Source organism: Thermobia domestica, chromosome 5 (assembly GCF_964235325.1).
Source record: "Thermobia domestica chromosome 5, izTheDome1.hap1.1, whole genome shotgun sequence".
NCBI classification, from domain to species: Eukaryota; Metazoa; Arthropoda; class Insecta; order Zygentoma; family Lepismatidae; genus Thermobia; species Thermobia domestica.
Genome location: NC_137458.1, coordinates 54,535,999 through 54,545,072, shown reverse-complemented (window position 1 = coordinate 54,545,072; position 9,074 = coordinate 54,535,999).

The window sequence follows — 9,074 nt, the reverse complement described above, 5'->3', positions numbered from 1 at the left end:
CGGCATAATAGTGGGACGTAAAACTCAAAAGATTTCATTTCATTTTTTCTGGTTTTAGTAAAGAGATTAGAATGAAAGTGGAGAATACATTCTTAGGACGCTTAATTGATTGTAGAAAATCGATTCTTACTATTAATGTTTTCATTCTACAGTGGTCAACATTAAAACCGGAAGTGGTTGATTTCTGCTTTTTCCGGATTGAGTAGAGGATTAAGAGAGATATTACCTATTCTTAAAAACCTAAGTCAATTTTTGCTCTCTCTTTTATTGTTTTCGCTCTATGTAGATCAACGTTGAAATCTGCAGTTGCAGTGGATTTCTATTACTTCCCGTTTTAGTATGGAGTTTGAGGCTTTAAATTGGTTATAGGAAACCCTTCTCACTATTACCGATTTTGTTGTTATAGTGATCAACTTTTAAACCGGAAATAATTTATTTCTACCACTTCCGGTTGTACTATTAACTCCATTAACGAATTCGATTCTTAAATTGGAGACACGGTGGCTCAATGCTAGAGCGCTTACCTCTGGTGCGTGGGGGGTCCCTGGTTCGATTCCCGACCAAGTAAGTGTGTGGTACACAACATCGTGTCCGTGGGCTTTCACGGGGGTACTCTCGTTTTCTCCCCACATTCTCATTCTACCAATTCTTCCATCATCATTCACTTGCTTTAATCATCTCTTCTCTTGGCCTAACGATCATAATCGTGGGACGTTAAACTGAAAGATTTCTGAAAAAATTTTGATTCCCAACTTTTGAACCTCTACACTTTGGTCTTAATTGATAGTGAACCATCAAGTAGTCCTTAAGTTTTTGTTTGTTTGTTTGTTTGTTTCCAAATTGGACAGACCATCAGACAGGCTAAATGTATAAAGGAGTTTTGGTAAACCAAATTCCTTTATTATTATTATTATTATTATTATTATTATTATTATTATTATTATTATTATTATTATTATATTTGGGGATTACAGACCTTAAGTGAGAGAAGAAAACGTATTGAAAGAGATTTTATTAAGAAAATACTAGACAGTATTTATCATAGTGAATATTGCTTGCATAATATAGGTATAAGGGTACCAAAGTATACTACGAAAAATGGATCAACGTTAGTTCCTTCGAATCCAGGATCTGTAATTTTAAGAAGAATGACCAATTCTTTTAATTTAGTTTATCAGTATAGAAACATGCATTTTAGAGTTTGACATGTATTAATTTTAGTATTTTTGAAGATGTATGTATTATGAGACTAAAAATATTTGGCATTAATTTGAGAAGGAATTATTAATCCGATACTATTTTATTTTATCATTATGTTTTATTGTTTCAGTAGGTAGCTTACATTGTATGTAATATGTGTTTATTTTTGTCTGATAAAGTGCTGTATTTTTGCCGTTACGCTGTTCGTGTCACAGAAATAAGCATTATTATTATTATTATTATTATTATTATTATTATTATTATTATTATTATTATTATTATTATTATTATTATTATTATTATTATTATTACTATTATTAGATATGTTTGTTTTAACTATAATTGATAACTTGTGAAATCAATAAATCATTCTCAAGATGCGTTAGACATAACGAAAACGTTCATCGTTCAACAAGAAAAAACCTGGAGATGGAAAGAAAAAAAAAAAAGTAAAACTAAAACAAAGAAGGCGAGTGTGATTGTTGTTGGCAACTGGCGTTGGTTTTCATTGCTATTAGACTGGAAGAAATTTTCTCCAGCTTTATGTTCGTTGGTTGGTGCTGGAGGAAAGAAGAAAGAGATCCTATACGGAAGAAGAGGGTGACGAAGGCAGCTGGTACCTTCCAGAAGCCATAATAACTCATTGATTTTGCCGTAAAAAAAAAAAAAAAAAAAAAAAGGGGGGGGGGGAAACGGGAATCGATTTTCTTGTCTACTCTTATTGGGTGAAAGATGATATCACACACAGATAGTCACTTATATTACAGAACAAAAGAAAGAACCTATCCATTTAGGAGAAAGCATGTGTGTATACCCTACTTTTATTTTCTTTTTTTGAACCTTGTATAAATATGTTGAAGAGAGTAAATACCAGACCATGGTATATTTTCATTTCCCAATAACTATTGTGTAATCAATACTGAAAGTTCACTTGTGTGGAATTAAGAATAATCTATACATCACGGACCTAGCGTCTTCATTTTAGGATGTTAATACCAGCGGAACAGAAAATGTTTTAGGTTCACAGAACCTAAATAAAGTTCTAATTCGGTATGCTTCGGAAAGAGTACCAAAAAAACCGTAATAGCATCGGTTGTGGTTGTGGAATAAAAATCCGTAATTCGGCATGTTCCGAAGCTTCCTCGTGGTTGTATGATTAGCGTATGCTAAATTAGTGCGGGAGATCTAGGTTCGATTTTCAGTGAGAGCTCGTGTGGTTCGAATCCCACGTTAAACTATACGTCAATGTCTCATATAGCGTCGCTGCTGAACGGAACGCTGAACTCCAAATTCACCAACCAATCATCGGCATGCTTCACAGGATAAAATTATAATATATTTCGACATTAGAAATGAGTAAAACTTTTTTTTGTTTGTTTGTTTTTAAAAATCAGAAACCGTTTGTAGAAAAAACCCACATTTCGGTTTTCACGAAAACCAGTTTTTGATAGAGAACCGAACCGGTTTCCACGAAAACTGTTTTTTCTAAAGCTTCCAGAAACCGAGAAGCCGGGCTTTGTGACTACTGCTCGAAATGTCGATTCTCTTCACAAAATTGAAAACCATAGTTAATTGTGCTTCCAGGAAAAGAACTAACACACATTTTGACATCATTTGCAAACACCATTAGCGCTAATGATCACTAGAAGCATCACATGAGGTGCAACAAGTGAAAAAAGTGGAAGGAACCACTCACACCGATGTTTATCTCTGTAATTTTACTTTACTTCAATATCGGTTTCGGTTCCAAAGCTAGAACATATTTTCGGAGAAAATCAGTTTCGGTTCAGTTCAGTTTCGCTCCTCGAGTACTTACTTACTTTTTCTTTCTTTCTTTCTTTCTTTCTTTCTTTCTTTCTTTCTTTCTTTCTTTCTTTCTTTCTTTCTTTCTTTCTTTCTTTCTTTCTTTCTTTCTTTCTTTCTTTCTTTCTTTCTTTCTTTCTTTCTTTCTTTCTTTCTTCTTTCTTTCTTTCTTTCTTCTTTCTTTCTTTCTTTCTTTCTTTCTTTCTTTCTTTCTTTCTTTCTTTCTTTCTTTCTTTCTTTCTTTCTTTCTTTCTTTCTTTCTTTCTTTCTTTCTTTCTTTCTTTCTTTCTTTCTTTCTTTCTTTCTTTCTTTCTTTCTTTCTTTCTTTCTTTCTTTCTTTCTTTCTTTCTTTCTTTCTTTCTTTCTTTCTTTCTTTCTTTCTTTCTTTCTTTCTTTCTTTCTTTCTTTCTTTCTTTCTTTCTTTCTTTCTTTCTTTCTTTCTTTCTTTCTTTCTTTCTTTCTTTCTTTCTTTCTTTCTTTCTTTCTTTCTTTCTTTCTTTCTTTCTTTCTTTCTTTCTTTCTTTCTTTCTTTCTTTCTTTCTTTCTTTCTTTCTTTCTTTCTTTCTTTCTTTCTTTCTTTCTTTCTTTCTTTCTTTCTTTCTTTCTTTCTTTCTTTCTTTCTTTCTTTCTTTCTTTCTTTCTTTCTTTCTTTCTTTCTTTCATTTTCCTTTCTTTATTTCATTTTTCCTTCCTTCCTTCTACTTTTTTTATCTGCGTTTTGTTGAACGCACCGTTGGATCAATGTACTCAACTCTTTTTGTTTTGTTATTATGAGACTCCCTTTCTCGTACTGTATATTCAAAACGTAGTTCATTAGAGCAAACAAAATGCCCCCTTCTTGTAGGGTTTGTAGAGAGGATATGTTAAAACAGGAATTTTACATTGAATTTCGTAGTGTTAAGTGTCTTGTTGGAATAATAGACTTCTCTATTGCCGGAATTAACCAGGTAGTTAGTTAAGAGTACAGTCGTTTCCCCACTATTTTGGTATTCGAAGTTTCAGACACAAGCGTGAATACAAATAAAACTTTTTTACTATTATTATTGTGAACTATGATTGACAAATTAGTTGACACTGGAAAACTATATGAAATGGTAACTAACATCGAAAAACCGAAAGTTATGACATATAACGTGAAAATGGGCCCTTAAAGGTCAGGGTAGAACAAAGAGAACTTGAAGAGGTCGATAATTTCAAGTATATGGGAAGTATTTTGACGAAAGATGTTGGATGCTTACTGTACCAAAGAGATCAGGTCCAGAATTGCCATAGTCAAAGAAGCATTCAACGAGGAAAGATCACTCTTAACTAGCAGACTTAATACTGGACTAGGGAAGAAGTTGGTCAAATGCTATATGGAGTATTGAACTGCATGCTTCAGAGACTTGGACGTTACGGAAGTTAGAGAAGAAGTATTTAGAGAGCTTCGAAATGTGGTGTTGGAGGAAGATGGAGAAGATAAAATGGACAGAGAGAGCAAAAACGAAAAAGTTTTAAAACGGATAGGAGAGAAGAGGACACTTTTAGCCAGCATCTTTTGTAGGAAAGCCAATTGAATTGGACACATCTTGGGAGGAAATTGTCTTCTTCATACCGCCATAGAAGGGAAGATAGAAGGAAAGCGAGGAATAGGAAGAAGAAGAACACAATTGATCGATAATTTGAAGAATAGAAGAAAATATTGGGCATTAAAAGAGGAGGCTAAAGATCGAGAAACGTGGAAGAAACTTTTCCAGGCCGAAACATAAATAAATACTCATTAGTCCAAGGACCTACCAAAAGGCAAAATACTTAACATTAATGTCTTCCTTAAAATTAATGCTGTCCTTGAGGTAAGACGATGACTAAGATTTTTCTTCTCGTCTCTAGGTCTGTAGCCAGCCCAAAAATGTAGGGGGGCCGATCCAAGCATATCATAGTTCATCACCATAGTATAGTTTATTTGCAAGCCTACCGTGAAAATTTTAGGGGAGCCGGCTCCCTAGACCCCTCGTGGATTCGGACCTGCTCGTCTCGTATACATTTTGTAGAAGTCTCGTCTAGTCTTGATTCTCGTAAAAAATTTCTCATCGTGTACTGAATGAAAGGCCTATGTTTAGCAGAAGGGATCCAGCTTTTTTCTCTAAAAAAATGCTACAATTTTGGTAATTTCTGTTCACATTCGGTTAGTGTAGGGTAGGTTAGGTTAATTTAGGTAAGGTAAGGTTAGTTTAGGTTAGGTTAGTTTAGTTTAGTTTAGTTTAGTTTATATTAGTGTAGGGGTCCAGGCCCGTATCCACGGGGGGCTAGGGGGGCCGGGTCCCTCCTAAACTTTGGCTGGCCCCCTAAAAGTTTCGCGGTAGGCTTGCAAATGAACTATAATATGGTGATGAAGTATAATATAATTGGGTCGGGCCCCCCCTAACGTCTACCGGGCCCCCCTAAATTTTTGGGCTAGCTACGGGCCTGTAGGGGTCCCGCATAATTTTCCAAAAAATGATAGAATTTCGCTTATTTCTACTAATATTAGGTTAGTGTAGGTTAGTTCAGGTTAGCTTAGGTTGTATTATGTTAGGTTAGGTTAGATTTGGTTACGTTATGTTACGTCTAAGTTCTTGCATTATTCATTTCTCCTGTAAATTTTGTGTTTTTACGTGCTTCTGGGCCCCTTGTACTAAACATACTCCGAATTAAAGTATAGAAGTCCGAAACACAAAAAGGAAATTCTTATTTATGTACGTTTCTGCGTAAATTGTTAAGCCGTTAACATCAGGCATGAGTATATCCTTCAACAATACACGACACACTCTGTGCTGCGAGTTAATAACCATCTTGTTATTTACTTATTTATTTCAAATGCGTAGAAACTCCTGTCATTTCTTACTGCCCATGATTTAACTTTTTACAGAAATTCAAGTTGCTCATTTTGCGGAGATTGGCACACATGGCAAGGTAAAAACATATAGTCTGTGTCATTTATATGAATATATTGTATGTATACATGTAATGCATATGCATTCCCAGATCTAGAGAGTAATTTTCATTAGCTTACAAAGATCGTTAGATGTTCCTCCATTATATCTTGTTGATGACGGTGTTCCCAAGGGTAGGATAATCATCATTTAGTTTGTGCATTAACATCGTGATACACGTCAACATATTAAGTCAATTGGACTGAAATTTTTATTATAGTAATCACAGTGGACGTCGGGAGAGGAAGGATATTGTTGACGTGTTGTTATTTCACGTGTTTCTGTCACGAAAACCTGTTTCTCTGTAAGCTTTGATAACAATGACAATAACGTTGCGGAGCTCCTTCGTCAACACGATTCGCTCCGTAGCTAACTGTGGGTGAAAAGTTCTGAATCTGTCCACCAGGTGTCAGGCAAAGCTTGACACCTGGTCATCACTATGTTTTGTGTTATACATTATATGTATTTGTATTATACATTATATGAATCATGTATTTTTTCGAGTTTTATCCTTTGTAAATCAAAGTAGTGCAAATTTACTTCTTGAGTTAGACAACGAAATGTAAGGATACGCACATGGATACACTAATTTTATACCTGAATGCTTTGTTCAGGGATTCGGAAAAATCAGTGCATAGTAAACTTCAAATAAGCAATAGAAAATGCAAAAGTCCAGTAAACTTGATTGCTTGCAGCAAATTGGAGGGCATGAAGTAAATTGTAGTAACTTCAATATATAGAGCTCATCATATACACCACGGGCGTCGGAGGACGTGCACACCCAAATTTTAGTCATATATATTCAGAGAAACTATATTATACTTCTTATACATAGGATTTTGATTCATCCGACCCTCCAGATTTAAATAAGCTAACGACGCCAGTGTATACACTGTGCTTTACCAGTAAAATAAAATCAAAGGCTTTCTCAAAATGTATAGATTCGGAGGAGGGACATTGCAGTTTCTAATTACTCCAGGGCTAGCAAAATTTGTGGTATGTTGTGCACCTTACCCGGCACTTGTTGGTCTTGTATCACTACTATAGGTAAATGGGCAAAAACTTTAAAAATGAATGCTTAGAGAAAAACAATACAACACACGTATCATCTACTCAGTCTTAAACCTGTGATCCATGTGTGGATAGGGCCGCGGTCGCTCAGTGGTAGAACGTTCACTTCTGGTGCTAGGGGTCCTTGGTTGGACCTACGGTTGGACTCGAGCTTGCGCCGAGTATGCTTTGCGATGAACAAATACCGTATGCGTGGGTTTCCTCGGGGTTCTCCCGTTTCCTCCCATTTTAGCACACAAGGCATAATCGTGAAACATAAAACACAAAGATTTTTTTTTCATGTGGTGAAAGCAAGTAATGTATTATTTGGTTTTTAACTATGCTAAGAAATGATGTTTAAAGGCAACGCTTCGAGTTCCCTTTAAACGATGTTAGCAAATGAGAGGGCTGCGGGGTTGCCATGTCTTGTCTATCTTATTAAAACAGAGAAGGAAATTTATGTGACACATGCTCATCTGTAGTGCGTCTACTTAGCCACGCCCCTTCATTACTTGGAAACAGTCTTCATCTCGGCGAAATTAAAATACCTCTAATTTTACAGTAATTATATGATATCTTCAAGTAGATAAAAGATAATCGAAATGTGGAACAAGAGCGCCCTAGACAATATTATTTTACATAAGAAACCGTTATCACGACTCACTTATCTGCTTTCGATTTCGAGCCATTTTGAAAATCGGCATTTATTTTCGCGTTTCTAAACAGCTGAAAACGGAAAGCCACTAGGTGACTTGTGATAACGGTACCTCACGCAAAATAATATTGTCTAGGGTGCTCTTGTTCCATATTTCAATTATCTTTTATCTATTTGAAGATGTCACATAATTATTGTAAAATTAGCGGTATTTTAATTTCGCCGGGATGAAGACTCTTTAAGTTCAGTCGTCTAGCGCCATAGCTCACACGCCATCGGCTGTGTTATGCTTTAGAATGTACGATTTTTAAAACTCGAGAGACAAAAGAATTCAAATGTAACGAATGGGGGCGCGGTGGCTCAGTGGTAGAGCGTTCACCTCTGGTGCTTGGGGTCCCGGGTTCGATCCCAGCCCGCGCCAAGTGAACTTTGTGGTGGACAAACACCGTGCTCGTGGGTTTTCTCGGGGTTCTCCCGTTTCCTCCCACTTTCTTCATTCCACCATTTCACTCATCTCTCATAAATCACCGTCTCCTTTAGCCTAACCGGCATAATCGTGGGACGTAAAACTCCATCGGACGGATTTCATTTTTTTTTTGTCAAATGTAACGAACTCCGTTACATACGAAATCCAAAGATTTGTCACTTCGGAGAGAGAAGCTTCTAATAGATCTTATGTTAATCAAAACTGTTATTATTTAAGATTCTGCTTTATGTATCCTTCCAACTTTTTGACGGTCCAAAACCCTGTTTCCTAAGATCTTTCTCCTTTAATTCTATGAACCTCATTCTGCAATTTAACTGTTCTCAACACAAGCAATTATGTTTTAATTCTTCAAAACAAGCTTCTATTCTATTAAAAAGAAGGAAAAAAAGAAAACTTCCCTAATTATATTTATTGAGATATTTTGATTCCATTTTGATACAGTAAAAGAATCTCTTGAGTTTGATTAAGTTTCATAGCATCCTACGTATACACACACAAACACACACATGTTAAACTATATGAGTTTATTTATGACAAACAAAGTTGAAGGGAACTTAATCAGCGGTTATGCTCTTCATAAAAGAGATGCAAAGGAACACGTTTACGAATATATATGACGGTTTAGATACTCACTTTACATATTATTCCATTCATGTTATTAGCTGCCTCATTTTTGGTTCCCCTGTTAACGATATGGGCAGAAACAGATGGGGGGGGGGGAAAGCTCTGTAACCGCCAATGGGTTTTGATCAGGGGATAATAAGGCTCGCATGCTGTATTGCATTAGCCCAGCATGATAGATCGAAGGTTTAGATTCGGGTGTTGCGCAGACTAAAAGAGAGGGTTCGGGTGCGGGAGTAGTTTACACGTTAACTTTCCTTTTGCACACAGCTCTTCATCACACATACATCCTACCCCTTAATAACAT